This window comes from Alligator sinensis, unplaced genomic scaffold (assembly GCF_000455745.1).
Source record: "Alligator sinensis unplaced genomic scaffold, ASM45574v1 scaffold349_1, whole genome shotgun sequence".
NCBI lineage: Eukaryota > Metazoa > Chordata > Crocodylia > Alligatoridae > Alligator > Alligator sinensis.
In genome coordinates, this window is record NW_005841856.1 from 2252071 (window position 1) to 2270764 (window position 18694).

Sequence of the window (18694 nt, forward strand, 5' to 3'; positions counted from 1 at the left end):
CAATGGCCCTTCATTAACTATTGCCATCACTAATTGATAAGCTGGGGGAAAGAATTAACCTGGTATTTAATGCTCATTTTCACTAGCCTTTCCCTCTTATCACTCAATTTATTTTTCACTTAGTAATTTTATACTACAGGAGCACCAGTGAGCCTGAACAGAATTGGGGCCCCATTGCTCTAAGACTGAATAGCAATCTCCCTTCATCTTTGGGCAAAGCCAAAACTCCTCCCACTCTTGTGTTCTCTATCCTTTAGCTCCCAATTGGATGAAGTGGTCTTACTTACCACACCACTGAAGGTGTTTCCATCTGAGAAAAGGGGTATGTATATGCCTTTTTCTTTTTGCTCCTCTACACGTGGGGAAAGGGTATGATAATATAGTCCCTAGAACAGACTTGTTCCATTTGAATCCAAAGTGGTATTACTCAGTCTAGCCTACATAGTGTTAAATTTGAAAAGGAAGTTGGTGTTGAAAAAATTTAAAAAAATATTTTCCTGACTTTGCAAAATATGTTATGTACGTGAAAAAGCAAGCTCAACTTCCTCATGGAAAATAAAAGTTACTAGTGTATGGTACAATCCCTATTAAACTGCATCAAAAAACATATGGTAAAAAATTAGATTATCTTACAAACAGTTTCTTGGGCTAAGCAAATCTTCCCCATAGTCATGAGGAGCTTAAATATTAGTTTTTAATGTTTCAGGGTGCATGTGAATTATTGCTGAGTGTGTAATGGCTGACTGCACTAAGTGTCTGACTCATCTCCTGTAAAGCACTTAGGGACACTTTGAGTATATACAACCAAATTTTAGCTAGCTTGCTTCTCTAGCAATAATGTAATGCAAAGGCCTGAAGTGAGGGTTGGATAGAAGTTATAGAATTATTAGGTTAATAATATTTATCTTTGGGGCCTTAAAGTGAACGGCCTGAGTTAGCTGTTTCCCTGCTTACTTTTCTTTGCAAAATAATACATTGTATATACACTATCACTGGGACTTTTGTTCTTCCAGGTGTCAAGGGAGTCTCCTGCTCTGTACCTTATCTCTTCTGTCTGGTGGCTGCTCAGAAGATAACCATACTGGTCCTAGCCCTCTTCATTTCAATTCTCTATTCATGGCCAGCTCCTTCCTTTTTGCAGGGAAGATATGTAATGAGATTTATGCTAAGGCATAATTGACTATTGGGGGGGCTGGACAGACGGAGTGCCAAATACCAGATGCCCACAGAGTGTTAATGAAGGACCCAGTTACTGTTGAATCACCACATGGCCTGATCCATAGAAACTCTGTTTCCCCTCCCACACCACTATGGGCTAAGGAAACTATACATCAACTAAAACTCCACTAAAGCATTGACTTCAGAGGCTTCTGATCTTGCAGCACTTTCACCTATAGTCAACTGCACACCAAACTAGGTGTGGACATTTGATAAAACCTCTCTAGAGACTAGACTTCTAAACAAACCTTTTTTTTTTCTTTTACAAATGTTAATTTAGGTTTTGAAAAATGAGAGGTGTTATTGTAATCCAGTCTACGTCTGTGCTCTATCTGAGGTTACTAGAGGGAAGTCAGTGTGATGTACTGGGGATGGATGCTGAAAGCTAGCAAAGTTCAGAGCCTACCAAGCCTGGGAGACTGCATTATGTGAAACTGCAGTGAAGTCTTACCTTTCTCCCTCTCTGTCCTTGCTATTATGCAGTTTATCCTGGAATGAAGTTGTTCCCCGAAGGAATAAACAGTGTAACTACTTCCCCAGCTGTGACCAAGCAATCAGTTAGAAACAGCTGCTACAAATGATTGCAGCCTAGTCAGATTAGGGTACAGAGACTTCAGAGGTACAGACAGAGGGAAGCTGTGAAAAGAGCATGGGAACAAAGACTGTGAAAACAAAAAGGTAGGAAGAAGCCCAGGAAAGTGGTGAGGAATAGAAGGAGGGTTTTCTGCTGCTTAACAATGTTCTTTGGGTGGGAGTGAAACTCTGGGGAGATTAGGAGTCCTTTATCAAGCATGCTCTGCAGAAGTTAGAATCATGGAGGCAAAGGGGTCAGGCTGGGGAGTTGCAAAACTGGGCATGCAATTCTCTGGACTTCAGGGCATAATCTTAAAATGCTTGTTACTTCAAGAGTGGTGGGCCTAGATTACATGGAGCAAAGTAGTCCTGAGGGATAAAAATATTTCTCTGCCTTATGTGGCCACATGAGAGGAGCTATTGAGCCTTTTGAGAGATATTCTGGGAGGAGGTGGGATGGGGCAGGGCAGGGCAGGGCAGGGCAGGACGAGATGAGAAGAAGACGTTTAGAACATATTCATCTTCTAAATCCTGAGTACTAACTCTGTGGAGTGCTTCTCAGTCACAAACCTTTTTGGGAGGACTCTACAAACCATTAGGAACTTGTTGGCCTTGATAGGATATTCCTTTTGGGTAAATGTGTGCCTGAGACTGCAAGTAAATATCTTGCCATCTCTTTCCATCCCCACTTCTCCCGCAACAACACATTTCTAGTTAAAAAAAACAGGCCGGTGCCTTTATAAACTTTAATCTGCATTATCAAACATGGATGCAAAGATAATTTTGTGGTTGGGTTTCTTAATGTATATTTGCATTTCTAAGTATGCATGAGTTAGAGCTTTTAGATGCACAATAAAAACCTACCAAATATTTCTGTATAATGTTAGTGTAAGAGGTTGATGCGTGGGATTGATGTTCCTTTTATTGAAAATAAAGGGAATATGAAGTCAAGGCTCTACAACTTGTTGGTCAGTAAGGAAAGAGAATTAATCTAATCTGCATTTGGTAAAGGACCGTGGCTGTCTCTTCCTAGTCACAACTAGAGGTGCTACAGAGCAGGCTTCTGCCATGAGTGGCAGTAGTACACAGGACCTTGAAGTATTGGCAACTTCTTCTGAAATTACGATAATAAGAAAGAAAAACTTTATTCACTTCAGAACTTTGCTTGGTGGCTGCTATATCTAAACCAGCTCACTTCAAACCAAATGTATTAAACTTCAACAAAACTAAAGCCTAGAAAAATATTGTTAGTACTTTTGAGCCTAAAACTGTAGGTTTAGAGAACTCCTAAATATTGATTATAAAATACATGTGTGCTCATTTACCCCTAGATTTTTGCAATGTGCCACTTTTTTGTGTAAATCTAAATGTGTCTTACGAGTGCTTTACCTGTGTGTGTGTGTGTGTGTGTGTGTGTGTGTGTGTGTGTGTGTGTGTGTGTGTGTGTGTGTGTGTGTGTGTGTGTGTGCGCGCGTGCGTGTGCGTGTGTGACCTCAAAGTAGGTACTTAGGCTACAACATTTTGTCCCTAGAAGTCTCTAGTATGTGTTAAGAACCAATTCTTGTAATCCAGATTCTATTATAATAAAACACTGTTAAGAGCCCAGTGGGCATATTATGTCACTCCAGTATGCCCAATAACCCCTTTTGACACTAATGGGAATGTGAATGTATCAAGGGGAAATAGGCTCGAGAAGTGAGATTCACTTTGTCAACCCTTGCAGGCAGCCTCTGGCAAACATGAATCTAAGGAGCCTAGTGTATTTCTAGCATCTATTGAGACTCTCATAAGATTATTGTGAACTATATTTTATTATTTTAAGTAACTCTGGATATTAGGTCTTGAAGTTAGTTAAACCAGGAACTCAAACTAATAAATGACAAATTTTAAATGTAGCGATCAATGGAATCTCAATCCACTCCTTATCTGCATGGTGAATAAATTACCAGGGGCATGCTGAAGGCAAAGGAAAGGTGCTAAGTTAATTTTGTAAACAGTACCAAATCCAAAACCTGCAATGAAGTTAACTTTTTGGTCCTTGATATGCAGATACTGCAGCATACGAATAAGGATCTGCTCACTCAGCTGCTGGAATGAATGGCGAGTTTCATGGATAAGAAGGATGAATACCTAGTAAACACAGGTATTTTACTCTCTTCTATATCACTCCACACAATAGTTAAACTAAACTCTGACTAGTTAACTTCTCATGATAAAAAGATATATTCTGTATGTTTTAAAGTCTCTTGGTTTCCTTTTTGGTAACTTTGTCCATCATGTTTGCATTAAACTGAAGTACCAGTGACTTTAAACTGTTTGGTTTTTTTTTAAGTCTACATATTTTCCATATATGCTGGCTTCTTATAAAGGATTTGAATAGTAAGGTAGTTCTCATCTGTAACTGCAGTCATATTGGATTTGTGTAATTTATCATGCTTTTCAAAAGTATCTCTGCAGTATCTTAATTAAACAAACATTAAATTCCTGGCTTAATTAGACCTTTTATAATCTCTCCATAGAATATTTATGTTTTGAATTAGGAGTGTTGCCTCTGATTCTTTTTACAGTTATGTATCATAGAATATGTGCTATCCAACATGACTGTAATACTTAACTTCACTCTGTGCTGTTTTGACTTCTTTGCAACTATTGCTAACTAGATTCAAAGCAGCAATAAAAGAGGGACATTAATAGGGGAAAAAATAATCCATTTTAAGAACTATGCAGTTATTATGTAATCCATTCTGCTGGTTACATACTGTTAACATAAATTCATTTACACAGAATGAGTGTAAAATGAGTTTTGCTACTGAGGGTTTGAACCAGAAACTTTAGAAAATATTGAAAAGATGCTTGGCTTCAAAGGACAGACATTACACACGTAAGCCAGTTTTAAGTGATCAGAAACTGGTTTAAACCTGTAACAGAACAGATGTTCAGTGCACATAAACTGGTTTGAAAATGGCTGAAACCGGTTTGAGAAAAACCTGGTCGAATGTAGTATCAGACGTAACTGATTTGGCTCAAATGGGTTTATGCAATGTCTGTCCCAGACCCCTTGCTGGTTTAAGATAAACCAGACTCCCACAGCATTCTGGCATGCTCTCTGGGCTGGGTGAGGCGCTCTGCTCCACAGCAGAGCTGGCCCCTCTCTTCTGCTCCCTGGCTTCTTCCCCTAACAGACTGTGGGCTGCTTCCCTTCTCCCCCTCACCACTTCCTGCTAAGCAGGAATTCCCCCCTCCCCTCTGCCTTGCTGAGACATGTCTCTGTATTAGCTAGCAGACCACATGCTAGGTATGATCTATGCAGAATCAGCGAGTAGCAGGTAATGTCCCTCTTGTTTTCTTAATTGGGTGATAAACACTGTTATCAATTCTCTGCTGAGCTAATCATAGTGTCCTGCAGAAGCCTGTCCACACCCGCCTCAGCTTCCTGATGTGGAAGGAATGGAGGGCTGCTTTAGCACCCCCCGGCTTCTTGCCTGAGCCACTGCAGGCATGTGCCTGAATTTCTGGGATGTCTGTCTGGTTATAAAACTGATTTAGCCTAGCCAGGTTTAGAATAAGCTGCAAAGATTGAATCAATTCAGGCTCAGGCTTTTTGAATGTCTAATATCTATGGGACCTGATCTGTAGCCCCAAAGGCTATAGATCAGGTCCCATAGAAGACAACCATATCACCAAAAGAGAATGTCAGCATCAGATCTACTAATTGTAACCCTAGTAATCACTTTTTCAAACCAGAGCTTTTGATGAAACATTGTTGATGATTAAAATGAAATTCTGGTAGTGGCTACTTGGACCGGTATTTTTAGTGTTGTATGTGACCTCTCCTTATAAGTTGGTCATGTGGATATACTCTTATTAACCACTTCAGGCATTTATGTTGCAGTTCTGTTTTGACACTTGTTTGATCATTTTTCCCTGAAAGGAACGAAGAAACTGTAGATTGCTAAGTAAATAAATAAATCTTTCCTAGCTCACAGGGTCCTTATTTCTAGCATCAGCATACAGTGATAAACTTCCACTACAGTCCATAATTACTACAATTTGTTTATATGATAAAAGAGAAGCTACTGCATTTCCTATTAATTTTATCCCACTGAAATTATACAAATATAGTGCTGCATGCAAAGTGGGCGAGTGAACACATTAAAAACTCTACGCGCTCATGCATGCATGCCCCCCCCCCACCCCCCCCCACACACACACACACACACACACACACACACTGCAGTTTTGTGTGTGGGTGTGTGTGTACACACGTACCTACACACACGTATGCGTGTGTGTGTGTATATACATGTGGAATAAACGTGTATATACAAGTTTGAGTTGCAATTCTTTCATCTTGAACTGGATAATTTTAATTGTCACTGTTTTAAGGATCAAATCACTATTACTCGGCTTCTCATCTCCTTTCTTGTTCTCAAAGATCCAGTCATGAAACCTTAGCTTAGGTATGCAGGAGTGAAGTCTCTGTAAACCTTATTCCCTTCCACAAGCCCATAATCCAAATCACTAAGCAGACTTCTGTATATGTATTTATATCTGTGTGTACTCAGACTGTGTTTATTCCACACTCCCATTTGATAGAGGTCATGTTATAACTTTCATTTAACTCCATTGAGTTAAGAAGGGTCATCTCTAAATGTCTTTGTTTACCCTTGAAAAAATGCTGTTCAGGAAATGATTGGTGATCCTGTCACATTGTTTACCAAAGAGAAGAGTAGCAGTGGGAAATTTAAGTAGTATTACTCAAAAGTATTGCATTTAGTCTAATTTTGCTGTAATTTAGAGTTAATAGATTGCCTTTATCATGAAGATACTCGAAGTGGTGGTTTGGCTTAAGGAACACTCAAAATTTGCGTCTAAATCTTGTTTCATTTCACTCAAAGGAGTTGATTTTTAAGCAGTAATAACAATTCACTTTTAAGTGTCTTCACTAAACTCTTCTTAAAGTTGACACAGATGAATGAGTATTTCTGCCTTGCCAGTGGTAAACGTTTTCATTTTGTTTGTTACCAATAAACAATACTTTTTGTCCTTATCCACCATTTAATACCCATAACTAGCCACAAGCCTTGCTCTTTCTTTTTTTTCCTGGATTGGTTTATGTAATTTACAAAGACGTTTTAAATTTTAACTGGGGATTGAGGTAGGGAGAGGGAGAGGAACCCATAACCCTGTATGTGCAAACAAGCTGTAGTTGTCATGTATTTACAGTACTCTTTGTGGACAGCCCGGTGATAACAGTCTGATCAAGCGATCTTTGTCAGTTACTTGTTCTCAGAGGGATGCCTAAGTCTTTTGTCACCCCACCTTCTGCGTTAAACATCCTTCCTAAGCTTTCATGTACAATTAGTATGCTCTCTACTGTAAAGCTCCTCTTGAAGCCCCGTATCTGCTGTGATGCCTGAGGGACATCAGCTGACTCATTCTGACAAGTATAAATAACTGTGGTTAAAGCTCACACTTAATGCAACCTGAACATTGGGAATACCCTGGTGGCCAGAACAATCATCACCTTGCCCTCCTTACATATTTTCACACTATTGTCTTTCCCATGTCTTTTTCCTTTTAGATGTGGCTTTTTTAAAAGGGGGACATATGTTTGACTCCAACTGTTTCTGGAAACCTTCACAATAAATGTCATTAATTGTATTCCATGCTTCATTTATTTATTTATTTTTAAGCTCTTATCATAAGTTTCCGATACTTACTGGTTTTAGATGGGGGGCTGGGTCTTTTTTTACCTTTACTTGCAAATGGTAATATGTCCTTCTGCTTACTTGCCATCTTCTCCAGCAGGAGACATAATTGCAAAAGTTAGTTATTAACTGGCCAGTAACTTTTAGGTGGGGACTTTCTGGTGATGATGGGATATTCTTATGCTCAGTCACAAAAGATTCATATTAAAATGTAGGAAATACTAATTTTGGTACTCAGAACTGAATTAGCCATTGGAAATAAGCTATTGTGTAAAAAAATTAATAGCTAATACAGAGGTATCAAACTCAAATCAATTATAGGGTTGCATTCCCTCTTTCCAGATGCCTCCAAGCCATACCCTAGCTGTCTTGTCAGCAGCCCCAGCAGGACTACCGCCAAAAGTCCCAACACTGTGGTCAAAGACCTGGCTCTTGCTGTTGTGTTGTCTGCTGCCACAGACAGCCCTCACACTGTGGCAAGAGCTGGGACAAAAGTCCTCGGATGTTTAATACCCGTGGCCTAGTAAGTTCTGGACTATAGATAGAGTCATAGGAAGTTAGGGTTGCAAAGGACCTCAGGAGGTCATCTAGTTCAGCCCCCTGCTCAAAGCAGACCTGTCACTAACTACATCATCCCAGCCAAAGCTTTTTCTAGCCAGGTTTTGAAAACCTCCAAGGATGGAGATTCTACTTCTTCCAGTGTTTTACTACTCTCCTAGTGAGACAGTTCTTCCTAATATCTAACCTAAACTTCCCTTGCTGCAACTTGAGATCATTGTTCCTTGTTCTGTCATCTGTCACCACTGAGAATAGTCCAGCTCCATCCTCTTTTGACACCCTTCCCCCGCCACTTCAGGTAATTGAAAGCTGCTCTTAGTGAAGGAAAAACAGTGGTAGGAATGAAAGTGTCTTCCTGGCTCTGTTTCAGAAGAAGGCAGGGTGCTAGTTTCCACCAGAGAGAAGTATCTGCAGCAAGCTTCCTCCCCTCTGTCAATAAGCAGAAATAAATAGCATAGTTTCTGGTGCCCTGTATTGACACTACATGTTCTCATTCACTTAGTCATTTCCGTAATAGTAATTAGATTCTATACAGGTCCTGTTTTAGTGTAAGAGAATATGCCTACATATCTATATCTTCTTGCCTGCCTCTTTCTCTGTTCTTACTCAGGCAAGAGGCAGTTCAGTGAACTGCCTTCATTTCAAATCAAGTGAACTTGAAAGCTGCAGGTAGGTTTTCTTCAGTTTCAGTTTTGCTGAACTGGAAATCAAACTGAACCCCAAATACTAAACATCTCCTTTCAGCTACTTGTAAAATAAAAATGCAGAAATCCCTTATTGTACCCAAACTAAATAAATAAAATATTCAATGTTGCTATTATTTTAGAGAAAACATTTTTATGCATAGTTTCAGGCATGTCATCACTATATTTATAGAAATATAGTACTCTAATATAGACAGATACAGTACTAAATTGTCCTAGAACATTACACATTTGCTGCATGTTGAACTTGAGGAGTAAAAGACAAAAGTTTCAAGGAAAATGTCTTTCATGGGGCTTTTCAAAGATGAACCATAAATGGGAGTTGGAAGGTGCCATGCATTATCCAAAAACAAAAGTGGTGATTGGCAAGGTCAGACTATTTCTAGTAGCACCATTTATCTGAAACTCAAAGCCCTGAAAAGTCAAGGGACAACAGTGTACTTAAAGAAAAGAAAAAGATTAATGAAAATAACAGCAATGTACTTATCTATGTATAACCAGTGGAATCAAATAGGGACCAAATTGTGAAACAAAAAGACACAAGAATAAAATCTTTGCTGTGTAATTACTGTTGGTGCACTGTAACAGTGCCAGCTCTGGGATATACTATAGAAGTTCACCTGATCCTCCAAAGGAACCATTATGATGTCTTGTCATGTCAGATATTTAGGTGTATGCATGGGTGACTTGTGCCTCCTGAGTCGGGGGGGGGGGGGGGGTCCCCCCGACTAGACAGTCAGCAACCAGGGGGTTCCCTTTGCAGTGGTCAATCCTACTGACCTGAAGCTGGTAGTGGCACACCACTGGCACTTCTGGGTTGATGAGATTGGCTGTGAGGGGACCTCTTCTCCTGGCGCACTCCTCAGCTGGTGCTCTTGGGGAAGGGGAACCAGCGAGCTCGCCTGCATCTCTTTTCCCCCCCCCCCCCGAATGCTGGCTGACGGGGTGCACCAGTGTTCTCATGGGGTGCATGTACACCCCCATGCACCCCTTACATGTTGCCACTGGGTGTTTGTGCTAAGGTGAAGAAGCACATGGGTTCCATCAGTTTCCATTGACTCCTTCCCTTAGACATTTATGCCTAAAATTGATTTTTGTGCATGCTAGGCAACATTCCAGAATCTGATGGGAAATCTGTGCATTAGAAACAATAACTGCATGGTTTGAAAAAGGGGTGCTGGTTTTGGCTGGGAAAATGTGGAAAATGTAACGTTTGAAAATTTTGGCTTTGACGTCTCAGCTTTTTTCCCTCTTATTGTGCCACGCAAGATGCTATAAGAACCCCCAAATCATAAAAAAGTTAGCTCAGAAATTTTGATAGTTTCCTTTTGGCTCCTTTTTTTGCTTTTTTTGTGTTTTGTTTTTTTTTAAATCTGTGTTATCTATTCTATGGGTCCACACAGATGTTGGGGGGCGGGGGAGGTTGGATCATAATAAAAATAGCCATCCAATTGAACTTGGTTTGCCCAGGTGCAGACCTTAGATGGACCTCACCAGGAGTCCAAGTGTAACTGCAAATTGTACAGAAATTCCAGGAAGGTTAGACTGGTATAAAAATGGCTGACCATATCTAAGTTAACTTTACCTCCAAGGTAGTCTAACTTAGGTTAGGTTGGGCATTTTTAGACTGATCTAACTTTTGCAAACTTCTGTACAATTCCCATTGCAGCCTCAGGGCTGGGAAAGCCCAGCTCCCAGCCCCAGCCCTGGAGCTGTGCTTTTCCTACCCACTCCCTGGCATTAGGCTATTTTTTTTTTTTTTTTTAAACCCCTCCAGCCTCTTCCCCTCCCCACCAAACCCCCATCTGACAAAAAAAATTCCCGGTGCCAGTTTGACCACTGTTTGCTGATGCTGGAAGCTGAGGAAATCAGTCCTGGCGGCCCGAGGAGGCGAAGATAAGTTTACCGGGCCAGATTGGGCGGCTAAAAATAGCCCCTGGTGTCATTTCTTCCCCCCCCCCCCCACCCCCAGCCCTCCGGTTGACCCTGCAAGCCCTGCCTGACTCTGCCAAATCTCCTGGACCCCAGCAACCTCCCTGCAGACCCTGCCCAATTCCCCAATCTCTGTAGACACTGCCTGCCCCCTCTATGCCTGATTCCCTCCACCCCATCCCTACTTACCTTAGATAGGGTGGCTATTTTTAACTTGATCTAACCTCCCCAGAAGTCTGTACCCAGCCTACATATCTGAGGAAAACACTGACATTTTAGGACTTTTCTGCTTTGTTTTTTGGGGGACCTTGCCTCCAGGATCACACACAGAAACAACCCCGACACTAGTTTGTCTCGTTTAGGTTTAATAATTGCAACACTCACTGTGGTATGACTGTCTTCAAAGATCTATTAGAGTGACAGTCCCATGCCTCTTTCAACTGTCCACTCTTTTTCATAGTTGGGTTAGAATAAATGGGTTTGAAGGCAATGGAGAATCAGACTCAGTCCTTAACTAGAAGATGGAGGCATATGGAGTAAACATAATTAGTCTGTTTAAAAAAGAATCCTCCAGTGTTTCATACAATGCCAGTATATTTCTCTTTTCACACTTTGAGCAAAGTTGCAAGGATAAGGGACTTTTTTTCTGTACAGAGGTTATCAACTGCTCTTTGTTCCACAGTTGGAAGTCACATACACCGTAATTTGGAACAAGAACCTATTTGTCTGAACAGCCTGTTGGAGTCATGCTGATGCATTTTGAATTTATAGAAAATAAGAGTGATAAATAGGATATAGAGGTGATAGTTTTCATTTTGATTGGTACCATTGAACCAAAAATACTTTATAACGCTACAAACTATAGAGCCAAGTGTACACGGACAGAAAGCCCCCCACACACAACTGAACTGCCAAATATACTGTTATGATTTATTGTGTGTCAAATATTTCTACCGCTGTGTTGTGTGTGTATGTGCCAAGGTGGACTGAGGTGGCACTTGGGACTGGCCTGTCAGCTTGAGCTGACTACTTCTAGTTTCATAGTGAATTAACTGAAGAGTTTTCTAGGGTAAAACTTGTCTCTTAATGATAGCAGAGGAGAACCAGAAATGACTAAATGATTGTAATATTATGTCCCCATCTGAAAGATGAGTGCTCTGGATTGAAAATCTGCCTTGAATGAGTATAATGCAATGGCATGAATAACAGGTAGGCTTCTAACTACAATTGTGCTCCCACAGTTCTCCCCCAAGATCTTTACAGTGAATGTTGCTTCCTTAAAGTTTTCACCAGCATCACATTTTGTAAGCTTTATTTCGGCTGCGAGAGCTGGAATGTGAAGAACATTATTTTAAATTTTAAAACATTGCAGAAAATTGGACCTTTGGGCTGTCCCCACAAGGAAACTAATGTTAATGGTAAGACCAATAATTATATATTTAAATGGATATCAATGCGGTTACTTCTTGTGTGAACTTATGCACATTTTTCAGTTTCAGCATAGGTGCATCTTAGTTACGCGTCTAGTCTTCAACAAGGACTGAATAAATCTAAATGGCATTTGATCTTCTGAATCTCGGGCTCTTCATTTTCAATTAAAAAAAAAATTAAAATCAGGTTTTTGGAAGTACTGCCATTTGCCTCTAGATGGTACTGCTGCTACAAAAACCATTTTCTTAGCTAAAATGCACAATTTTACAGTATGAAGAAGTTCCTACTCAATATTTATTTGCCATAGCTGGCATAGTACTTGAAGCTAGGTTTATAAAGTTGCAGCTAAATATACGAGTTCTAATGTCACTCCAACTTGCAGAGAGGTAAAGGAGGAATGCCATTAAAAGGTATGAAGTTACTCAATTGCAGAAGTATAGAACTAAGCCATCTTGAACTTTATCGCCAATTTTAACATGTGGCTGAATTGTGCTCATTTCTGAAGCTGTGCAACAAATATCTATATGTATTTGGAGCAGGGTCTGGCTTGCTTGTCATAATATCTGTGAAAATAAAAAGTTTTTATTTCCACTGAATGGAAACAGAAATTGTGGAGTTTCTTTTTTTGTGTGTCAGCATGAAATATTTATTTTCACACAAGCTATTTTGTTTTCAGGTTGTATAAACCTTTTGTACACCCATATGTTTATGTAGGTTTTTTATTTAGGTCAATTTTTAAAATGGCACTTTAAAACAGGTAGTGTTTTGCTTACAAAAACATTTTTCAATGTTTTCTCTATTTCTGAAACAAAATATTTCATTTGAAAACATTTCTCTCTCTTGGAAACAATTCACGGAGTATGATCTAAAATTATGAATATTTTTAGGTCCCCCCCCAACTCTTTTTTTATTAGTTTAATATCCACTGAAAATGACTCTGTACCTATTACAATACTTGTATAGATGTGGTGAGGCACATTTGCAGACTAATTTTTACAATACAGCATTACTGTATTAAGTGATTTGAATTTGTCTTTCTTTTCTTCTTTGATTCCTTTTACTTGTTCGTTCCATATGTACGTGATTCTTGGCTGAAGTAACAGAACATAGACTTATTTTCTGGAGGTGGGGAAAGGGAATCTCAATTCCTGAAAGCTCTGATCTCCCAACAATAAAATGTAAACACTTTGCATAGATCAGGGGGGGGGGGGGGAATCCTTTTACATTTGTCCCTAAAATTGATTTTTGTGCATGCTAGGCAACATCCCAGATTCTGATAGGAAATCTGCTTATAATGCCCCTGCAAAGATAAGTGATGAAATGACTTACAGCAGTATGCATTTGGCCAAAACAGGTAGGCTGTTTATAGTCCTAGGGACAGTTCTAAACCCTCCTCAACTTGATGGCCAGCCACTGTATTCTGTAGGCTTTGGATCAGATTTCAACTTGATGGACAGCCACTGTATTCTGTAGGCTTTGGATCAGACCCCAGTGCGCTATCCATGTAGGCTTGAGGGAAACGTTCTTTTCTATTTTCATAGTGACCTAAATTATAAAGCCATGGCACAGAATGAAAGCAGTAGAAGTTTCTTCCATGACTAGGCATTCAGGAAAAATGTTGTAAATGATCCAGAATTGGCAAGGATAACTTAACATTTCCCCTGTTCATCCTAGGGCATGCAACTCTGATTGTTAGCAATTTTATTTAATGCAGTCCTATTTGTGCTATAAGAAAGCACTTTTCAGTACAAAATACAATTAGCTAGCATGGCAGGCTACCTATTGCCATGATGTTGAGCCAAATCCCAGTCATTTTTTGATCCTTACTCATGCAAAACAATTGTCAGAAATTGGCATTTTGCTTCAGTAAAAGTGAACTAAAGTACTTCAGGCTCTAACCCATTGCTCGTTCTCTCTGGGGTTTGTGTTTTTTTTTTTTTTTTTTTTTTTTTTTTTTTTTACTTCCTCATCTGTAAATCTTGCATTGTTGTGCTGTTTTTCTGATTTATTTCAAACAACAACACATTTTAAATTAAGTGAAAAGACAAGAGAACAGATTATTGTTTAGTATTTTATTGTCATGGCTTTGCTTTCTTTTTTTTACTTTTTCTTTGAGATACTGTATGAAATCCTTCTCAGTGAGCCTGCAGCTTGAAACCCAAAACTCATGAGATTTAGACTGGGTTTCCCAGGAGACCAACAGAGAAGGTCAAAAATCAGTTGTTCTACTTGGGAAATCCAAAGTGGTGCATAGCGCCACAAATCAGCCACAAGACCCAGAGCTTAGTCATCTTCTTAACTACCAACAGTTTTCTACATCAGTTCTCAATTCAGCTCTGTTTTCAGACTAATTACACAAAGTGGCAGCACAGAAAGAAGTTGCATGTGTTTTCCAGGCTCTTCTAGCCAATAGGAAAATTGCATCTCGTATGTTTGGCAGCCTAACTAAATTTTCCATCTACCTATATGGTAATAAATACTACTAATAATAAACCTTTGGCTCCCATGCAAAGCAAATATCAAGTGATCATTCCTTGTATGAAATAACGTTCTTAAAATTACACAAAATAATTTCAAACTGTAGACTTCCTGCCTGGGTCATTGTAGAAAGCAGGTCTAACATTTTCCAAGAAGCTGTTCGTTATAGTTCATTGAAGGAAACAATTTGTCATCATTTAGCAAAAGGAGAGACTTAATTGAAAAATGCTTATTACAAAATTTCACTTTTTAATTGCGTATGGAGCCAGACTCTTAGAACTGTTTAGTAGTCCCACTTTGCTTAGATGCCTAACAGACCTGTTGAATGCTAAACATTTCAGAAATTCTGGTTCTTGGCCTGTTATATATAATATTGAAGTTCCTTCTACATGCTACACTTCTGCCATGATAAAAGCGCTAATCTTGACATGCTATTCATGCACCCAATTTAAGACACCACAAAATGTCAAACCAGCCATAAAAATATTCTACATATAATCAGCTAAGTGTTGGTCCCCAGCCCTGGACGACACCAACAATCAGCTGATTGTTGACCTGGGTGAGGTCCCTGGCCAGAGCCCTGGAACTTCAGTAAGGCAGCTTTCAAGTTGCTGGTGCAGGCGGAGCCCAGATTAGGATCCCAGGCTCCGCTTGCATTGGCATGTAGAAAGGGCATAATTGAGATCTGATTCCTGTCCCCAAATTTGCTCCTTCTGCTATGCATGTATAGTAGAGCCCTGAATTATGGGTCTTTTAATGATTTATACACTTGTAAACATTTCATACCAGTGTTTCATCTTCTATCCATTGTAATTAGCTTCATACCTGCTTAGAAGACAATATGTGCTTTTTTGTATTTTATATTTTTATATAGTTTAGGCAAGATTATTTGGATAGATGTGATATCTTTTATTAGACCAACTAAATAGTTGGAAAAAAGTTATTTGCAAGCTTTTGGACACAAACACCCTACTTCAGGCATATAGAGAGTTTGCTGCTGTTCTGAGTTCTCTGAGGTAGAAAAAAAGCTAAAAGTGTGTGTCCCAGGAGAGAACGGGGGGGGGAAGGACCCAGAATAAGAAAGGAAAGTTACAGGGAACAGAATAAACAGGAGGGAGAAGAAACAAAAGTTAAACAAGAAAAAACTACTCGCCCACAGCAGGAGCCACGTCGCAGCAGGAACAGGGAGAGAAGGCCACGCAGCTTATTAGCTTCGTCTTTATCAAGCTGAGGCTGGCCAATATCACCGGCCGGCAGAGATAAAAATGGCTGACAGCGGGGGAGTCTCAGGGAGGAAGGAGAAAGTACTCCAAGGAGTGCATGGCCACAGGACCCACTCTGGGAATCCCTCAGGGAGGAAGGAGCACTGGATGAGGAGCCAGAAGAAGCTCCTGGCACTGGTCTTGGCAGCAGTGGCTGGGAGTGGATCACCAGTGCTGGAGGCGAGCCTGAACCAGCCCCTGCACTCTGTGAAGGCAGCAGCAACAGCGGAAGCAGAGGAGGGCACGCAAAGACCCAAACCATAGCAGGTGGGAGTATTGGGAACAATTGGGAGGAGGAGGAATTTTCCCCATTGGGAAAGTCCCAGCAGGAGCAGCAGGAAGGGCTACGGAGAAGTGGGGCACCTACCCTGAACACAGAAAGTAGCCAGTCATACGCAGAGGAACCACTAGGCACCTGGATTGGGACGCTCCAGAAGGGCGAGAAGTGGGGCAGCACTAGGCTCGTGGAAGGAGCAGAAAAGGGGGAAAGGACGACCCAAGCAGGCAACCACGGGTACATGGCTCTGAGCAGGGGTCATTCCCCAGGTAGACCGTAGGGGACTAGGCACCCAGTACCCTGATGTAAGGAACCAAGGAAGGGGGCTACCCAGATTCACAGCAATATAGTAAATGTGTTGTTTTGTGTTTTTCTCTTTTGTGTTTTTCTTTTGAGTTTCCCTGTATGAAGGGGTTGAGAGAGAGGAGGGGCCTACATAAAATAGAATAATTGGTGCAGGGCCTGTAGGGCATCGCCTTGGGATCCAGTCCTAAGGGCAGCAGTCCACTCTAGGCGAGTACAGGCTCCAAGCCCGGAACCTCCAAACACAGATAACCCATGACGGGGTAAGCAAATTGACCTCAGGAGCTGATATCCAGGACGGGAAGGAACTTGAGAGGCTCCCCAGCTATGTGAGAAGGGGGACGTGGTCAAGAAGACTGAGCGATCCATCGAAGTGGCGTAAGGTTGGGGTGTAGGGGTGGCGGAGCCCTGCAAGTGACCACCAGGCAGACTGCGTGCCACAGAAGGACCCTGGGTAGTCAACTCCCAGTGTGGGGGTTGATTCAAAGTCATGGCAGGTGAGACAGAGGAAGACTACTCAAGAAGTGAACATCTATTCAGCAATTTACAGGAGTCTGCAAGGCATGCAACTCCCGTTGCTCAGACTGAGGCTGCACGTGACCGGGTGTTCGAGACCCAGCGATCACAAGGTGACAAGATGTCTTTAAAAATGGAAATGGGTGGAAGTTTGGAAGACAATGGGTAGAGATAGGAGAGGAAGTGGGGGATGGAATATGTGAAGGAATACAAATGGTCAGCTTCACGCTGGTACCTGGTGAATCAGGTGTCAGGCAGGTTGTGTTATAAATCCAGTGTCTATATTACATCCATGATTTTGAGTATCCAGTAGATTTAGGAGGTGAAGTTTGTAGCCTCATCTACAAACAGTGTTTTGTAAATTCCTTCTGAGGATTAGAACTTGGAGATTGGAGAGGGAGTGATTTGTCTTGTGAGAAGTAGGCACCCATAGGTAATTGGATATTTTTGTCTTTAATGGATTTTCAGTGTGTTCATTCTGGTATGCATTTGTTATTGGGTTTCTCCTACATATTTTCCTTTAGGAAAACAGTTTAGTTATTTTTGTATACCTGTAACCATTTTTTAAAATTTGGATTTGTAAGCAGATAAATGTTATACTAGCAAGTTTTGGGTTTGCTGGGCTTTCCTTTTTTGTCAGGAGTAACAGAATATCTGTCTGTTGGCCTATCAAGAGCTAAAGAGGTTACCTAATCTGCCCATTTCTCTAATTTTTGGCCAAAAGGCCATGTTAACACATTTTGATGCAATTTTGATTACAAGCTGCTTTGCAAGGATTATGAATTCACTACCTGTAGTTCATTTAATAGAGAATCACTCTGTACAGTGAGTTCATCTTTTCAGATTGCATATGGCTTAAATTTTTCCCTATTCAAAAATTTAACTTGCCTGAATACATATCTGGTATCTGAGACTTATCTAAATTAATGCAGCTAAATCTGCAAACAGTATATTCACGTAGTAAGGTCTGCATAAGTAAGCTGTCCCAGAGGAGGAACATGCCTATTGCCTAAGTATCTTCAGAACTAGAAAGAGCATCTCCACAGAGGTTTGGTGGGGCCTGCCAATGGAGGAGAGAAATTGGATGCCTTTGAGTTTACTACTGTCTTTTTATTAGTAGTAGAGAAGAATCAAAAAAGCTAACTTTATACTGGATTTAGGTCTAGGTTTTTGAGTCCCTAAAACTAATTGCTGAAGACTTCAGGCACTGGGCCCCTGGAAAAGAATGCAGAACTGTTAAGTGTTTAGGCTTGCCATATAGTACATGGGGAGTTGGGTGCCTCAAAATATGGCCACAGAAGCCAAAAGTCAGTAAGCTTTAGCATTCAGCTTCACAGAGCTTGATAATGGGAAACACTGAGAGCAGGGGTTTGACTTAAACTCCAGAGAGTGCTGGCATTTAGGACTGCAGGGAAAGCTGCAATTTTGCCCATTACTTTGGGAGTCTAAACGTGGGTATCCCATTGTATTAATCCCACTGCCTTTAGCCCACCCCTTCACAAAACAATTCCTGGCCATTTTGGTTTTAACTCTGGGTAGAACTCTCTCTCAACCCTGACTGCTTCCTTGGCTAATGCTGCTTTTGTGCTGTATTATTTTGTTTTATTCCAGACCGTGTTTGCACAGTCTCTTTCCCCATCCCCCTCCCCTGCTGCCCCCAATGTCCACATTAGCCCAGACTAAAGTGGTGTGTGTTTACCATTCTCCCCTCTTCCCCCCCCCCCCCCCCCA

At 40.8% G+C, this 18694-nt stretch overlaps 1 long non-coding RNA gene across 1 annotated transcript in view; it reads left to right on the forward strand.

The window, feature by feature from the left end:
• Window positions 1–1732: 1732 nt before the first annotated feature.
• Window positions 1733–18694, forward strand: part of LOC102371003 — an 81730-nt gene continuing 64768 nt past the window's right edge. The window contains exons 1-2 of the long non-coding RNA XR_322971.1: window positions 1733–1896; window positions 3841–3934. This is a non-coding gene — a long non-coding RNA (uncharacterized LOC102371003). The remainder of the gene's footprint in view (window positions 1897–3840; window positions 3935–18694) is intronic.